The 19,214-nt window shown below is 43.3% G+C and overlaps 1 long non-coding RNA gene across 1 annotated transcript; it reads left to right on the forward strand.

The window, feature by feature from the left end:
- Window positions 1–3,067: 3,067 nt before the first annotated feature.
- Window positions 3,068–19,053, forward strand: LOC137358622 (uncharacterized). Its single transcript, XR_010971252.1, has 3 exons — window positions 3,068–3,426; window positions 17,976–18,064; window positions 18,916–19,053. It is a non-coding gene; the product is annotated as an uncharacterized lncRNA (long non-coding RNA).
- The last annotated feature ends 161 nt before the right edge of the window (window positions 19,054–19,214 follow it).

Here is a 19,214-nt window from a genome sequence, read left to right on the forward strand (position 1 = left end):
TATTATGCAAAGTGACCACGTGATCACGGTGGGTCAGCCACCCACACGACTAGCGGGAACATCGCCCACCTCCAGGTCCAAGGACCCACAACAGACTCACTAAATTCAGCCCCAAGTGTGCATCCAAGTACATTTGAAATGCGATGAGGTTTTCTGCCTCTACTACCCTTTCACGCAGTGAGTTCCAGACCCCCACCCACCTCTGGGTGAAAACATTTCTCCTCAACTCCCCTCTAAACCTTAAATGTTGTAATGTATGGAAACAAGATTCCAACTTTTAACATTGGAGAGAGCAAGAAGGGGTGTGTGTGTGTGTGCGTGTGTGTGCGTGTGTGTGTGTGTGTGAGAGAGCGAGAGAGAGAACAGGGAACAACAGAGAGGAAGACAGTTTCTTTCCTCATTCCGATTTGATATTTTACAGAAATGAAGGAAATTAAAGCTGATTTGAGGTGAAACAGATATGAACAGAAGGTGAAAACAAGAAAGACAGAGCAGCTGTAGAGAGAGCGAAAGAAATAGTGATAGAACGAGAGGGCAAGTGATTGAGGTTCACGAAAGGACAGGACTTGCATTTATATAGTGTCTTCAATGGCCTTAAAACATTCAAAAGTAATACATTGGCTATGAAGTGCTTTGCAACTGTAGCCACTGTTGTAACGTAGGCAAACACAGCAGCCAATTTGCATGAAGCAAGATCCCATAAATAGCAATGAGATAAATGACCACTGTTCCAGTAGCACTAATTGAGGGATAAACATTGACGAGGACAACAGGAGAACACCCCTGTTCTACTTTAAATCGTGCCATGGGATCTTTTACGCCCAGCTTTTATGCCCAGAGGGCAGACAGCTTAACATCTCATCTGTCTCCAACAGTGCAGCAATCCCTCAGTAATGCACTGAAGTATTAGCCCGGATTACGTGCTCATGTCTTTGGACTGGGCCTAGACCTTCTGACTCAAGTGGTGTCAACACTGAGCCAAGGCTGTCACTCCCATTTCCCCCTGGATTCCCCCTAAAAGAGGGGGGAATGGAGATGGGGAGAGTGAAGAGAGCAGGGGGACAGGAAAGAGAATAGAAAGAGAGCAGGATAGGGGATTGCCCTGCAACATATCCCACTCACCCATCATCCCTGTCCTCAGTGACTTACATTAACTCCTGTTTCCCAAAGGTCACAAATTAAAAATTCTCATTCTTAGGAATAAACCCCTTCATAGTCTCACTTTTTACTAACTCTGTAACCTCTTAAAGCCAGACATAGCCCTTTCCTCAAGAACTCTTCATTCCTCTGACTCAGGCCTCTTTTGCATCCTCTCCTCCTTTAGTCACCCACCACAACCCCCACCCACCCAGTGGGGTCGACACCTTCAGCTGCCTAGGCCCCACGATCTGGAAATACATCCCAAAATCCCTCTAACTCCTTTAAAGACTCTCCCAAAAATCCATCCCTTTGACCAAGATTTTGGTCACTTTTCCCAATATCGCTTTCTATGGCTTGGTGCTTTTTTAAAAAAATTACACCTCTGTGATTTTTTTTAATGATAAATGCAAGTTACTGTTGTGGGGAGATGGACAACAAGGTGGGGGGGGGGGGGGGTGGAGGAAAAAATGGTGGCAATAGGAAAAGCAGGGGCAAAGGAAAACCAGGGGAACGGAAAAGCAGGATGGGGAGGAACAGTGGGAAGGGTAGAGAAAGGGGGTAGAGGAATGGACAATGGGAGGTGGCTGGAGTGTGCTGGGATATAGAGAATCAGCATGCGCAAGAGAGAGAAGATAGAAATGGGGAGATGGAGAGAGGAATGAGGAGTGGATATGGATGGAGAGACTAAATAGAAAGGATTGGATTGCAGATAAAATACAGAGGGCAGATGGGGATGTGAGGGGAAAGTGGAGCATGATGGTGAAGAGGTGAGAAGGCAAGTGGACAAGGGGAGAGAATGAAGGTGCAGAAGGGAAAAGACGGGTGATGTTGAGGCAGCGATGAGGTGATGTTCACAGGTTGGAACATCTAGCTGTTTCATAGTAAGTCCAGTGTCCTGACTTCAACCACCCTACCTGCCAATCCAAAGCATTTCTGTTCCAGAAATAGAATCCAAAATTGGCCTCATAAGCTAACAGTATTCTTTTAAATACGCTTATTTATCCTGAGTTTGAACAGCAATGATGCACAAGCAATGCATTTGACGTATTTTTCTTTTTTCAGAAAAATTATAATTTTTTACCCGATCCCTAACTAGGTCCTGCCCAGCTGCTAAAATGCTTCAGCTTCAGATTCAAGGCTGGGATTTTTCAATATGACTTGCAGTTTATCCTAATCATCCCAATAAAATAAAAACTAAACTTTTTTTTTAAACTGTTGTTTTTCTAAATTTCCATTAGCATAGAAAAAAATGCTACCTTTTTGGAGATGGAAGTGGATGGCAAAAATCCTGGCAAAATGCCACAGAATATATGTCAATTGCGTCAGCCAGAAAGGAAACCTTAATTAACAGACATATTTTTTTTATTTAAAAAAGAGATGTTTTAAAACAGGGTTGATGGCATGTTAGTAGATTTTATTCAGTTTCAGGAAGGAGAAACAACCTATTTTAAGGGGAGATTCACTACAATATCATCCATTTTTTAATTTACATACTGATGCTAGTTTTTCTATGTATTTTACCAAAGAGATCACGAAGAACAGACAATCTGGACTAAATATTTATGAATAAAATAAAATATTCAATGAATAATGAATCCTTTATAAATAATCTTTGTCCTTTTACGTCAAACAGCTATTTGTAACTTTAAAAAAAAAGTGTTTTGGCCACAAAACAGAATGTTGTTTTCTGCAAGTGAAGTTGATGCAAGATATAAATAAGTAAACTGTTATCACCAAAAGGTCACACTTCTTGTGTTCAACATCTGTAGCACAAGGAATTTAGTGAATTATTACCACTTTTCTGGTTCCACGTAATCCTGAACCAGCACTTGTCTCAGGCTGTTATCTATTATACAATGCAAATTTGGGAAGCAATTGTGACTAATTTGGCAGAGAAGCTATTCCAGCCATTGAAATGAGCAGCACCAGTAAGAATAAGAGGCTTCTCAATCCATTGCACAACTCCAGGCAACACAAGGTTGGCACACAGAGCCCGATGTCAGGGGCTTGGTAAAATCCAGCCCATTAACTCTGTTTCTCTCTCCACAGATGCTGCCTGACTTGCTGAGTATTTCCAGCATTTTTTTATTTGCCCTAGGAAACTTGCGTCTTGCCTCTCCACTGCATGCGTTCCTTACCGAACACAACACCCCAGGCAGCATGCGATTTTGCCATCCATGTACCCTGGCAGCTTGTCTCAATTGGCTTGTGAATAAATAATATTTCAAGGACCTTTGATCTCTTCAATCAGGACTGCATTCAAGCACAGATCTCAAAGATATCAAGGTAATGTTTAACGCTCTACAACCCCTTGTATGCATTTATTTAAACATTTATTCAAATTCTAATCTTTGCAATCTTTTGTAATTTTATTTTTCGGTTATTGCAGTCAAAGGAAGTTAATGTATTGAAGAGAATCACATGATAACTAATTCTGTTTTACTGATATTGCTGTGGTTGGTACTCCACTGAATTTTCCTCCCTGTTCTTTCTAAACTCGAAATACATTGTCCTACACATGCTCCTTGCTCTCCAATCCTACACACCACGGAACTGAACAGTTATTACACCTTCTGCTACTCTCACTTATGTTAATATCTGTTAATAAATGTTAGTTCAAGATAACAGGTCGAACAGGTGTTGGGTGTTAATTAGTCAATTGTATTCAATTATGTATACATAAAGAAGAGCCAGCCAGCACTGGCTGGTGGTATTGTTTGGAGAGCAGAAGTAAGCTCTGTGGCAAGCAATAGACAATCTCCCCCAAAGCATCCTAGTCTCAGTGTCTTCTTCACAAACAGGCTTGGAGATTTCGCTAACATTGGTAGCAGAGGATGGTTGCCTGAAAGTGAAGATTGGAGACTAAGCTTTGTTTTCAGACAGGAAATTAGGATTGGAGGTTTTTTTTGAGAAAGCTGTATTTGGAGTGTTTGTTTTGAAGAAAGATGATTGAAACCAAGTGTAAGGTGTCAGGATATGATTTTCCACCGCTGTTTTGTGAAGCCGAACGATCAATGAAAGAATGAAGTTGCTAAATGGACACGGGTTACGTCTTTACCTAAAAGGAAGCAAGGAATGGCCCTTGCACTTTCACTTCCCGCAAGAAGCAAGATCAGGGCCAAAGTGTTCTCGGAGCATGAGGTTCATCATTTGGACAATGAGAAAGGTTTGGACAATCTCTTACAATTTATGGATAAAATTTATATGAAAGATTACTTATTGAGTGCCTATGAGGCGTGGTCAGACTTTGATAAATTTAGAGAAATGGATGGTTTTTCCATAGAAGAATACATTATGAAGTTTAACCAACTATATGCAAGGTTGCAACGATGGGGTTCAAGCATCAGTCGAAAAGGAGAAACACACACAAAATGAATGAGGATAGAGACCCTTTGGGCAGCTATAACAGACGGCAGGAATTGGGCAATTATGGCAGAAGGATGAATCCCAGAAATAACCAAGGGGTGGTCAACAGGTGTTTCTGATGTGATTCAAAGTATCATTATGCATTGCATTGTCCAAAAAGGAATAACAGGGTTTTTGAGATGACACGTGATGTGGCAGGTTCGGAAGGTGAGGATGACACTACTGATCAATCAGAAGGAATTGTACCGGTCACGAGAAGCTTCAGTCTGGTAATGAGTGTCCTCGTCGCAGATTCAAAGAACTAGACAGTGGGTGTACATCCACAGTATGTGGAGTGGACTGGGGGTTAAAGTGTTACATGGATTCTTTAAGCAAGGAAGACCAGAATAAAAGAAAAAAAACTTAGTGACATCATGGCAGATCAGTAAGCTGATTGGTTGGTAAGTAACAGCTGTTATTGCCTGTAAATAGCTTTAAATAAATAAGGGGAAAAACTTCTTTTTTTAAACCCTCAAATAGCTACTGTGTAAGTGATAAGGTTAGTACTACTGAGGTTTTGTTTTAATTAGTGTAATTTATTCATAGTTACTACTTAGAATAGTGCTGTTTGAACAGAGTGTGAGGCTGTGAGTTGTGTGTGAGGGATTTTACTGACTAGGGGAAAGAGGTGCTCTTTGGTCTCTTTCGTTTCTGCGTTTTCAGCCTCCACGGTATAGGGGAAGAAGCTGATTGGCAAGTAACTGGTATGTTATTCCACTTATTACATTAGCAATATTTAGTTGAAAAGCTAAGTAACGGCAGGGCAGCTCGGCCAAGTGGAATGTGTCTCCTGTGGTATGTGGAAAGTCATGGACGCACCATGCATCCTTGACAAACACATCTGCAGCAAGCATCACTGGCTGCCGAAGCTTGAGCTCCCGGTTTCAGAACTCAAGTGGTGGCTGGAGTCACTGTGGCGCATCCGCCAGGCAGAGAACTAAGTGGATAGCACGTTTCAGGAGGTAGTCACCCCGGAGCTTAAGAGAACACAGGCAGAGAGGGACTGGGTGGCTGCCAGACAGACAAGGTGGTCAAGGCAGGTAGTGCAGGTAGTCTAACCGGTATTCAGTTCGGAGTACCGATGGGAGAGAGGGTTCTTCTGGAGAGTGCAGCGAGAGTCATGAGTAGAGCACCATGGGTTTCTGTGGTCACAGACGTGATTCCAGGATGGTATGTCGCCTCCCTGGTGCAAGGGCCATGGATATTACCGAGCAGCTACCGAGCATTCTGGAGGGGGAGGGTGCACAGCCAGAGGTCGTGGTTCACATTGGTACCAACGATATAGGAAGAAAGAGGGACGAGGTTCTGCAGACTGAGTTTAGAGAGTTAGGAACGAGATTAGCAAGCAGGACCTCAAAGGTAGTAATCTCTGGATTACTCCCAAGGCCATGTGCTAGTGAGTAGAGAAATAGGAAAATACACCCCAGATGAATGCGTGGCTGGTGAGATGGTGCAGGAAGGAGGGCTTCAGATTTCTGGGGGATTGGGACTGGTTCTGGGGAAGGTGGGACCTGTACAAGCCAGACGGTCTGTACCTGAACAGGACTGGGCCAAATATCCTTGCGGGAAGGTTTGCTAGTGCTGTTGGGAATGGTTTAAACTAGCTTGGCAGGGGGATGGGAACCTGAGCGCAGACTTACATAGGGCAATTTCAGGGCAAGGACCAGGAGACAGAAAATTAGAGAGTGACTCTGAAAGACAGAAGAAGCCAAGGTTAAAAAGTGTGCAGCACAGGAATTTGGCAGCGTTAAAGGGTATTAAACCTATAAAATTCTAACAGAACTTGACAGGGTAGATGTTCCCGATGGTGGGGGGAGTCCAGAACCAGGGGTCATAGTCTAAGGATACAGGGTAAACCTTTCAGGACTGAGATCAGGAGAAATTTCTTCACCCAGAGAGTGGTGAGCCTGTGGAATTTGCTACCACAGAAAGCAGTTGAGGCTAAAACATTGTGTTTTTCAAAAAGGAGTTAGATATGGGCGGCACAGTGGCGCAGTGGTTAGCACCGCAGCCTCACAGCTCCAGTGACCCGGGTTCAATTCTGGGTACTGCCTGTGTGGAGTTTGCAAGTTCTCCCTGTGTTTGCGTGTGTTTCCTCCAGGTACTCCGGTTTCCTCCCACGTGTCAAAGACTTGCAGGTTGATAGGTAAATTGGCCATTAGCAATTGCCCCTGGTATAGGTAGGTGGTAGGGAAATATAGGGACAGGTGGGGATGTGGTAGGAATATAGAATTAGTATAAATGGGTGGTTGATGGTCGGCACAGATTCGGTGGGCCGAAGGGCCTGTTTCAGTGCTGTATCTCTTAAAAAAAAATAATAATATCACTCTTGGGATCAAAGGGTATGGGGCAAAAGCCAGAACAGGCTACTGAGTTGGATGATCAGCCATGATCATAATGAATGGCGGAGCAGGCTCGAAGGACCAAATGGCCTACTCCTGCTCCTATTCTCTATGTTTCTATATTTATTTAAATGCAAGGAGTATAGTAAATAAAGCCGATGAGCTGAGGGCACAGATAGACCATGGCAACATGATACTGTTGTTAGAACAGAAACTTGGCTTAAGGAGGGCAACTCAGCATCCCTGGATATAGAGTTTTCAGGCGGGATAGAGAGGGAGATAAAAAAGGTGGGGTGTAGTATTATTGGTTAAGGAATCAATAACAGTTTTGAGGAGGGTTGATATGCTAAATGAATCATCAAATGAGGCATATGGCTGAAGCTCAGAAATACAAAAGGGGCAGCCACACTACTGGGAGTGTACTACAGACCCCCAGATAGCGAAAGGGAGATAGAACAACAAATATGTAGGCAAATTTATGAGTGCAAAAACTATAGGGCAATAATAGTTGGGGATTTCAACTCCCCAATATCAACTGAGATACAAACAGTGTGAAGGGCACAGAGGGGACAAAATTCTTGAACTGTGTTCAAGAGAACTCTTTTAGCCAGCATGTAACAAGCCCAATGAGAGGGGGCACAATTCTAGATTTGGTCTTCAGTAATGAAGCTGGGCAAGTGGATGAAGTAACAGTGGGTGACTATTTTGGAGATAGTGGCCATACTACAGTAAGTTTTAGCATAATCATGGAAAACAACAAAGATAAAACAGGAGTAAGAGTTCTAAATTGGGGCAAGGTGAATTTTAAGAAGCTGAGAGGTGACCTGATGAAAGTGGACTGGATACAGCTACTTGAAGGAAAATCAGTGGCAAACCAGTGGGAGGCATTCAAAAGCGAGATACCACAGGCACAGTGTAGGCATGTCCCCATAAAGATAAAGGTTGGTACTGCCAAATCTAGAGCCTCCTGGTTATCTAGAAGCTTACAGGGTAAGTTAAAGCAGAAAAAGAAAGCTTATGACGATCATAAACATCCTAATAATTTAGAAAGCCTAGAGGAATATGGAAAGTGCAGGGGTGAAGTAAAAATGGAAATTAGAAAAGCAAAGAGAGGACATGAAAAATTATTGGCAGGTAAAATCAAGGAAAACCCAAAGATGTTTTATCAGTACATTAAGAGCAAGAGGATAACTAAGGAAAGGGTAGGGCCTATCAGAGACGTACAGGGGAACTTATGTATGGATGCAGAACATGTGGGCAGGGTTCTTCATGGGGTTTTTTTGTCTTTGTCTTCACAAAGGAGAGGGTTGATGTAGACATTGTAGTTAGAGGAGTGTGAAATATTAGATACGATGAGCATAATGAGAGAGGAAGTACTAGAGGGTCTGACATCCTTGAAAGTGGATAAATCGCCAGGACCGGATCGATTGCTCCCCAGGTTGTTAACGGAAGCTGGGGAGGAAATAGCAGATGCGCTGAGGATCATCTTCAAATCCTCACTAGATACAGGAGGTACCAGATGATTGGAGGTCTGTGAACGTTGTATCATTGTGTAAAAAGGGTGCGAGGGATAGGCCAAAATAATTATAGTCAGTCTGAGCTCGGTGGCGGGTAAATTATTAGAATCTATTTTGAGGAACAGGATAAACTGCCACTTAGAAAGGCATGGATTAATCAGAGATAGTCAGCATGGATTTGTTAAGGGAAGTTCATGTCTTACTAATTTAATTGTGTTTTTTGAGGAAGTAACAGGAGGATTGATGAAGGTAGTGCAGTGGATGTGGTCTACATGGATTTTAGTAAGGCATTTGACAAGGTCCCACAAGGCAGACTGGTCAGTAAAATGAAAGCCCATGGGATACAAGGGCAATGTGGCAGATTGGATCCAGAATTGGCTCAGGGACAGGAAACAAAGGGTAGTAGTCGACGGATGTTTTTGTGAATGGAAAGCTGTTTCTAGTGGCGTTCCACAGGGCTCAGTGTTGGGTCCCTTGATGTTTGTGGTATATATTAATGATTTGAACTTAAATGTGGGAGGCATGATTAGGAAATTTTCTAATGGCACAAAAATTGGCCGTGTAGTTGATAGTGAAGAGGATAGCCATAGACTCCAGATGATATCAATGGTTTGGTCGAGTGGGTGGAAAAGTGGCAAACGGAATTCAATCCAGAGAAGTGTGAGGTAATGCATTTGGGAAGGGCAAATAAAGCGAGGGAATACACAATAAACGGGAGGATATTGAGAGGGGTGGAAGAAGTGCATGTCCACAGGTCCCTGAACTTGGCAGGACAGGTAGACAGAGTGGTGAAGAAGGCATATGGAATACTTTCCTTTATTGGCTGAGATTTAGAATTCAAAAGCGGGGATGTAATGCTGGAACTGTATAGAACACTAGTTAGGCCACAGTTGGAGTATCACGTACAGTTCTGGTCACCACATTACAGAAAGGATGTAATTGCTCTGGAGAGAATACAGAGGAGATTTAGAAGAATGTTGCCAGGGCTCAAAAGTTGCAGCTATGAGGAAAGATTGGATAGGCTAGAGTTGTTTTCCTTTCAACAGAGGAGGCTGAGGGGTAACTTAATAGAGGTGTACAAAATTATGAGGGGCCTAGATAGTGTAGACAGGAAGGACCTGTGTTCCCTAGTGGAGCGGTCAATGACCAGGGGCACAAATTTAAGGTGATTGGTAGAAGGATTAGAGGGGAGATGAGGAAAAACTTTTTCACCCAGAGGGTGCTGGGTGTCTGGAATTCACTGCCAGGATCGGTGGTGGAGGCAAAAATCCTCAATTCTTTTAAAAGGTACCTGAACATGCATCTGAAGTGCTGTAACCGGCAAGGCTGTGGACCAGGTGCTGGAAAGAGGAATTAGATTGGGCGGCTAGATTTTACAGCCGGCGCGGACACGACGGACTGAATGGCCTCCTTCTGTACCGTAATTTTTCTATGGTTCTATGTTTCTGGAAGGTCAAGGGATATGACAGTTCTTCCTGTTTCAGGTTTGGGGATGACAACACATTGAAATCACTAAAAAGAGTGGTAATTCCGTGTAAAATAGCAGGGGTAAACCATTTTATTAGTACGGATGTAGTATCCAGTAATATACCTTTGCTGTTAAGTAAACTGTCTATGAAAAAGGCTCGGATGAAATTGGATATGGAACATAAGGCATATGGGAAATCTGTAGCTTTGCGGTTTACACAGTCGGGACATTATTGTATTCCTTTTAGTGAGACCTAACATCTCTAAGCAGGAGGTTAAAGAAGTATTAATGGCATCAGGGGGTAGGGATTTCAAGGAGAAAAGGCAAATTATTTCAAAACTACATGGACAGTTTGCAGATCCATCTTGTCAGAGTTTGAAGATTCTGTTAAAAGATGCAGGGGTAATAGATGACGACGACACTAAACTTATCGAAGATATCAGTGTAAAATGTGATATTTGTAAAATATACAGAAGGACGCCATCGCGACCCACAGTGAGTCTCCCATTAGCAAGGGACTTTAATGAAACCGTAGCAATGGACTTGAAGATATGGGATAAAGAAAAAAACATTTTTATTCGACACTTTATAAACATAGCAACTAGATTCAGTCTACCGACGGTAATTTATAGTAAAGACAAAATAATGGAAAGGTGGATAGGAACAGGATCACCAGCAAGGTTTCTAACTGACAATGGAGGAGAATTTGCCAAGGATGAGTTCAGGAGTATGTGAGAAAATATGAATATTGTAGGAATGCACGCAGCAGCAGATAGTCCTTTTTAGTATTGGGACTTGGGAGAGAAATCATGCAGTGGCTGACGAAATGCTCTGAAAAATGTTAGACGACCAGCCAAATTGTAAATTGACTAATGCTCTGGCGTGGGCAGTACATGCGAAAAACACGTTTCAAATGATTGGGGGTTACAGCCCTTATCAATTAGTTTATGGCAGGAATCCGAAAATGCCTTCGGTAATGTGGGATCATTGCCCGGCTTTAGAGGGGACTACAATTAGTTCAATTTTTGCAGAACATTTGAATGCCATGCATGCAGGGAGAAGAGCATTTGTTAAGGCAGAGGTTTCAGAAAAAATCAGGAGAGCTTTGAGGTATCGGATCAGGCCATCAGAAAATAATTTTGGTACCGGGGATATGGTGTATTACAAAAGAGAAGGGCAGAAAGAATGAATGGAGAGGCCCAGGAAAAGTTATAGGCACTGATGGCAAAATGGTGATTTTGCAACATAGCAACCAAACCATTAGAGTACATTCCTTGTGGCTTATTGGCACTGATTATACACTGACTGAATCTGAACAAATGATGGACACTGATGATGCACCATGTACTTCACATGCATGTATGTCGGACCTTTGCGAGCAACAGATTGTGGCAGATGATGGGCTGACTGAGAGTGGACCAAGTGATAGTGAAGATTAAGATAAGGCCAACTACTGAAAGTTGAGATTAGAGTGACATATATAGAGTCATAGAGTCGTACAGCATAGAAACAGGCCCTTCGGCCCACCGCGTCCATGCCGACCATAATGCCTATCTATGCTAATCCCATCTGCCTGCATTAATTCCATATCCCTCTTTGCCTTGCTCATTCAAGTACCTGTCCATATGCCTCTTAAATGTCGTTACTGTTCCTGCCTCCACCACCTCCTCTGGCAGCTCATTCCAGATACCCACTATTCTTTGTGTGAAAAATTTACCCCTTTGATCCTCCTCCCTCTCACCTTAAATCTATGCCCTCTAGTTTTAGTCACTCCTACAATGGGAAACAGACTCTGGCTATCTACGCCTCTCATAATTTTATATACCTCCATCATGTCCCCTCTCAGCCTCCTTCGCTCCAGGGAAAACAGACCCAGCCTATCCAATCTCTCTTTATAACTCAAGCCCTCCAAACCAGGCAACATCCTTGTGAATCTTTTCTGCACCCTCTCTAGATTAATCACATCTTTCCTGTAGTGCGGCGACCAGAACTGCACACAGTACTCCAAATGCAGCCTAACCAACGTTATGTACAACTGTAACATGACGTCCCAACTCTTGTACTCAATGCCTCGGCCAATGAAGGCAAGCATGCCATACACCACCTTCACCACCCTGTCTACCTGTGTTGCCACTTTCAGGGAACTATGTACTTGCACCCCAAGGTCTCTCTGCTCAACAACACTCCCCAGGGCCCTGCCATTCACTGTATATGTCCTTCCCTGGTTTAACTTCCCAAAATGCATCACTTCACACTTGTCTGCATTAAATTCCATTTGCCAATCCCTTGCCCACTTTCCCAGTTGATCTATATCCTGTTGTAACCTTAGACAACTTTCTTAACTGTCCACTATACCACCAATTTTGGTGTCATCTGCAAACTTACTAATCATGCCCCCTACATTCACATCCAAGTCATTAATATATATGACAAACAACAGAGGGCCCAGCACTGATCCCTGCGGCACACCACTGGTCATCGGCCTCCAATCTGAAAAACAACCCTCCACTACCACCCTCTGCCTCCTATCACCAAGCCAATTTTGTATCCAATTTGCTAGCTCACCCTGGATCCCATGTGTTTGAATCTTCTGGACCAGCCTACCATGCGGGACCTTGTCAAAGGCCTTGCTAAAGTCCATGTAGACAACGTCCATCGCCCTGCCCTCCTCAATCCTCTTGGTCACCTCCTCGAAAAACTCAATCAAATTCGTGAGACATGATTTCCCACGCACAAAGCCATGCTGACTATCCCTAATCAGACCATGCCTTTCCAGATGCATATAAATCCTGTCTCTCAGAATCCCTTCCAATAACTTTCCCACCACTGATGTAAGGCTCACTGGCCTGTAGTTCCCTGGCTTATCCCTGCTGCCCTTCTTAAATAAAGGCACAACATTAGCTATCCTCCAGTCTTCCGGTACCTCACCCATGGCTAACGATGATACATAAATCTCTGCCAGGGCCCCAGCAATCTCCTCCCTTGCTTCCCATAGCATCCTAGGATACACCTGGTCAGGCCCTGGGGATTTATCCACCTTAATGCGCTTCAAAACCTCCAACACCTCTTCCTTTGTAATGTTGATATGCTCCAGGATATTGGTGTTCCCTCCCTTGAACTCATTATCTTCCATGACCTTCTCCACGGTAAATACGGACGAGAAATATTCATTTAAGACCTCGCCCATTTCCTGTGGCTCCACACATAGATTGCCACACTGATCCTTAAGGGGACCTACTCTCTCCCTAGCTGCCCTTTTACTCTTAATATACTTATAGAATCTTTTAGGATTCTCCTTTATCTGATCTGCCAGGGAAATCTCATAGCCCCTTTTCGCCCTCCTAATTTCCTTCTGAAGTGTAGTCCTACATCCCCTATACTCCTCGAGGGACTCGCTCGATCCCAGCTGCCTATACCTGACATATGCCTCCTTCTTTGTCCTGACCAGACCCTCAATATCCCTTGTCAACCAAGGTTCTCTAAATTTGCCAGCCTTGCCCTTCCATCTAACAGGAACATGCCGGCCCTGAACTCTTCCGATCTCACTTTTAAAAGCCTCCCACTTGCCAGATGTCCCTTTACCTGTAAACAGCCTCTCCCATTCAACTTTTGAGAGTTCCTGTCTGATGCCATCGAAATTAGCCTTCCCCCAATTTAGGACTTCAACCTGAGGACCAGTCCTATCCTTTTCCATAACTGTGTTGAAGTTAATAGAGTTATGGTCACTGGTACCAAAGTGCTCCCCCACTGACACATCAACCACCTGCCCATCCTCATTTCCTAAGAGGAGGTCAAGTGTAGCCCCTTCTCTAGTAGGGCTATCCACATACTGCTTCAGAAAACTATCCTGGACACACTTAACAAATTCTTCCCCATCTGATCCCTTAGCAGCAGGGCAGTCCCAGTCAATATTAGGGAAGTTAAAAGCACCTACTATTACAACCCTATAATTCCTACACCTATCAGTGATTTCCCTACATATATGCTCCTCCACTTCCCTCTGACTATTGGGGGGCCTATAGTATAATCCCATCAAAGTGATCACCCTTTCTTATTCCTAAGTTCTACCCATGTGGCCTCGCTGGACATTCCCCCCGGGATATCCTCTCTAAGTACTGCCGTGATGTCCTCCCTAATCAATAGTGCAACTCCCCCTCCTCTCTTACCTCCACCTCTGTCACGCCGGAAAGATCGGTACCCCAGAACATTGAGCTGCCAGTCCTGCCCATCCCTCAACCACGTTTCCGTAATAGCAATAATATCACAATCCCATGTACCGATCCATGCTCTGAGTTCATCTGCCTTACTTGTAAGGCTTCTTGCATTAAATTAAATGCACTTTAGCCTACCAGACCTTCCACGCTCTCTGTCCTGCCCCTGCCCGGCCTGCCTACTGGACTTGCTTGCATTAACCTCTACATTTGCCTCAACTATCTCATCTGAGAGACTACTACTTTGGGTCCCACCCCCCTGCAAGATTAGTTTAAACCCTCCCGAGTAGTGCCAACAAACCTCCCCGCAAGGATATTGGTCCCCCTCCAGTTTAGATGCAATCCGTCCTTCTTGTACAGGTCACCTCTGCACCAGAAGAGATCCCAATGATCCAAGTAGCTGAAGCCCTCCCGCCTACACCAGCTCCTCAGCCACGCATTCATTTGCCTAATCCTCCTATTCCTACCCTCACTAGCACGTGGCACAGGGAGTAATCCTGAGATTACAACCTAGAGGTCCTGCTTTTTAACCTTCTGCCTAACTCCCTATATTCACTTTGCAGGACCTCATCTCTTTTCCTGCCTATGTCGTTAGTACCAATATGGACCACGACCTCTGGCTGCTCACCCTTCCCTTTCAGAATGTCCTGCAGCCGCTCCGAGACATCCTTGACCCTAGCACAAGGGAGGCAACATACCATCCTGGAGTCTCATTTGCAGCCACAGAAACGCCTATCTGCACCCCTTACGATAGAATCCCCTACCACTATAGCTCTTCCAACCCTTTTCCTCCCCTGCTGTGCAGCAGAGCCCTCCGTGGTGCCACGAACTTGGCTGTTGCTGCTTTCCCCTGGGAGGTCATCCCCCCCCCCCCCTACAGTATTCAAAGCAGTATATCTGTTTGAGAGGGAGATGGCAACAGGGGACTCCTGCACTACCTGCCTGCGCCTACTACTCCGTCTGGTGGTCACCCATCTCTTTTCTGCCTGTGCAGCCATTACCTGCAGTGTGACCACCTCACTAAACGCACTATCCACGACGTCCTCAGCATCGCGAATGCTCCAGTGAATCCACCCGCAGCTCCAGCTCCATAATACGGGTAGTCAGTAGCTGCAGATGGATACACTTCCTGCACACATGGTCGTCAGGGACACTGGAAGCGTCCCTGATTTCCCACATAGCGCAGGAGGAGCATATCACGGGGCTGAGCTCTCCTGCCATGACTTACCCTTAGGTTAATTAGTTACTCCCTGAATTAAAAACTAGGGGCCTTGTTCTACCTGCTTCAATCTAAAATTCTTTTAAAAAAAAACACTTTAGTAGTACTCACCTTATCTCCAGAGGTTTTATTTTCAACAGAAATAAACTTACCCCTTATTTTTTAAGATATTCTAACAGCTGCTACTCACCAACCAATCACCTTGCAGCTCTCCTGTGATGTCACTGTTGGCTTCCCCTTTCAAAATTCAGGCGCGCTGCCGCTCCTCTTTTTAAAATACCACTGGTCTCACTCAGTCTCCTTCTTTCCCGCTGCCACTGCACTTTTTAAACACTGCTGGTCTCACTCAGTCTCCTGCCATAAGAGACTAGTGAATGGAGGGAAGCCACCATTATAGGAAGGGCAGGAAAGGCCACAAGGAAATGCAAACATTGGCTGAATGTGCAAAACAAGGGACAGGATAGCAGACCTTTCCAGCTGGAAAAGACATTTGCATAATAACAGACGGTGATTGGAAGGACAAAGGACCATTCCCTGACACATTCAACCCACAATGGACCTTGATCACCAGGTATTGTGTGTAAGAGGAGCATTCCAGAGACCGCTGTAATCCAAGACGTGGTCAGACCAGTTGGTCACATGAATAACCTGCTTGGCAACCTGGGTTTTTGTGAATTGTACAAACACTTTGAACTCAGAGAGTGTCTCTTTGCTCCTGGACTGAAGCAGACCTCCTCTCCTGTCTGCTCCCATCTCTTTCTCACAAGCCTCTGAATCCACTGAAGACACATGAACCCCAAGAGAGAAAAGTCTCCTACAGCGAACAAGGTTTAAGAAGAATACTGGACCCCAACGAAAAGCAAGATCTACCAACAATCAAGGACTCTACAGTGAGCTTGAAGAACCATAACAACAACTCTTCAGATATTGCCTTAAACGTTTCCACTTTATTTTTCTTCTGCTCTTTTCTGTCTCTATTTGCATATGTGTATCGCATATGCATGCTAGCGTGGGGTGCATCGTGAATCTGTAGGCGTTAACTGAATTAGAGTTGAAGTTTAATAAATTTCAACTTTTCTTCTTTAACCCTAAGAAAGCCTGTTTGTGCTGGTTTCTTTGCCTTATAATTGGAAAGAGGTGAACAAGGCTTCACCAAGGGTGAATAACAGTGTTTAAAATTAAACCCTGTTACGGTAAGACCAGGTGAAGGCTGAAAGAGAACCCTAAACACCTTTCTCACCGGGTCGTAACAGAAAGTATTTAATTTAAAGAAAAAAGGGGGAATCGGTTCAGGTCGGTTAATAAATGTTAGTTCAAGATAATAGGTCGAACAGGTGTTGGGTGCTAATTAGTCAATTGTATTCAATTATGTATATACAAAGAAGAGCCAGCCAGCACTGGCTGGTGATATTGTTTGGAGAACAGATATAAGCTCTGTGGCAAGCAATAAACAATCTCCACCAAAGCATCCTCGTCTCCGTGTCTTCTTCACAAACAGGTTTGGAAGTTTCTCTAACAACTTGTACTTTCCAAAGTTTGAAAATAGTGAAGCACCTTACCCTGCCTCAATCTTCTATTGCTCCTGCAATTAATAAATCTTTAAAACCCAACATTAGTAATACCTAATCACTACTGTCTTGGTTACCTCATTTTCACTCTTGTCATTCTTGGTGATGTCCAGCAATAGGAGTCTTGGGTCTTCACCTTGGCACCGAGCTCAGATCTAACACATCTGTGATGTTAAGCTTCAACAGCACCTCCCAAACCCATCTCCACCATCTCGAAAGACAAGGGCAGAAGGCATACAGGACCAGCAACACCTTCAGATTCCCTTCCAAATCACACACCCATCCCAGGTTGGAAATATATCACCATTCCGTCATTGTTGCTGGGTCAAAATCCTGGAACTCCCGATCTAACAGCACTGTGGGAATACCTTCACCACATGGACTGTAGCAGTTCAAGAAGACAGCTCACCATCCTTCTCAATGGTCATTAGGAATAGGCAATAAATGCTGGCCTTGTCAATGACACCCACATCCCGAGAATGAATTTTTTAAAATGAACAATGTATGTTCTAACTAGTCATGAGCACTGCTACAGGAGATGTCCCACTAGGTTATTAAGGTGTTGTAATTATAGGCAAAAAATAATTCTCTCTCCTTTATCAGCTTGGCTCAGTTAGTAGCACTTTCACTTGAGTCAGAAGGTTGTAGCTTCAAGTTCCATTCCATACTTTAAGCAGATGATCTCGGCTGACACTCCAATTATAGTACTAAGGAAGTGTTGCATTGCCAGAGATGTAACTGTTTGGATGAAATATTAAAACGTTGGCCCGTCTGCTCCAGAGCATTATTGGAAGAACAGGTGAGTACTTCCAATGTATTGGCTAATACATCCACCTCGCCTCCCTCCATCACCCATTAACCAAAACCACCAAAAGAATGAACTGGTAATTTCTCTCATTGCATTTTGAAATGTTGCTGTGCACAAAATACATGATTGTTTCCGTAAGACAAGTCACTGCACTTCAAAGTAATTCATTGTACGTGAAGCACTTTACAACATTTCTGAAAGATGGGATAGGATGTTATATACAGGCTTTGCTTTACTTTATTGATTATATGTTCCAAAAATGTTATAGGATCGATTGTAATTGGTGTGTTATTATAGGGAGAACAACAGATGGCTGAGTGTATGTCAACAAATTGGTTACCAGTTGGTGAAGATTGAATTGTGTAGTGACATCATAAGTCGTGCAGGTAAAACAGAAATGTTTGATATGGTGACCTGAACTGCATTGAGCTCCGTTAACCAACATTAGCAAAAATAAGTTAAATGCTCATTAATCTCTTTGCTACTTATGGACATTACGAGCAATATGGCTCCCACATTTACCTACATACACGCTTCAGAGTAATTCATTGCGTGAAGCACTTTGAAACATTTCAACATGACAAGGTGCTATGTAAATGCAAATATTTCATACAAAGAACAGCATGATAGCAATTCCATTATTGCGTATGCATTTGATGTATGTTGAAAAATAAAAGGAACAGCTGAAAAATATCAGGGAAACATGAAGGAAGTTTATAGCAAGTCTGATAGAAGTTCAATCATAATATGGCAGCATTGCCTCACTCATAAAAAGAAAGACATATTTACAATACACAACTTCTTGATTGGGATAATACAATAGAACTGCATCAATCTTTATACTGGAAGAAATTAGTTAGCACAAAAGCCTTTTCATTCTTACCTTGGCACCTCTTCAATGTGGCAGACTTTTTTATTCTCTTAACATGTTTGTTCTTAATTATACAATGAATAGTATTGATCCAAAGATTATGCACAGTAGTTATTAAGCAAGATGATACTTTTAGCCCATGAATGAGCAAGAATGTGACTGCTGATGACAACGTTTAATAAATAAAAGCTGCTGCCTGTTTTTTTGTGTACAGAAAAGAAATTCCTTAAAAGGTAGTGTGATCTCAAAGCACGAGCAGAAAAGGGGATTTTCTGGTTAGGTCACAATTTTTATATATTTTACAGGTTTGCGTGCAACATTATATTTATATTTATTTAACTTAGTTTTTCAAAATCTATTCTGTAGTTAATTCTTCTTCAAAGAGAAAGCAGGCTATTATCAAGTTCCCTCGTCAAGAATATGGACCTGTGTAGAATCCAAGAGCAAGGTATAACCTTACTCTGTAGCCTGGATTGCTATAGCCTTTTGTACCATTGCAAACAGGTTTGTGGATTTACTATCTACTACTATTGTGATACAAATCTGTGTGAACCAGGGAAGGTTCCAGGTTCAATCCTTAATTTGTGCTAATTTCAGCAGTTACATTGTTACAATTAGTCTCATTGCTCCAGAGCTGCAGAGGGCACAGAGAAGGCTGTTAGGGT

Source organism: Heterodontus francisci, chromosome X (genome assembly GCF_036365525.1).
Source record: "Heterodontus francisci isolate sHetFra1 chromosome X, sHetFra1.hap1, whole genome shotgun sequence".
NCBI lineage: Eukaryota > Metazoa > Chordata > Chondrichthyes > Heterodontiformes > Heterodontidae > Heterodontus > Heterodontus francisci.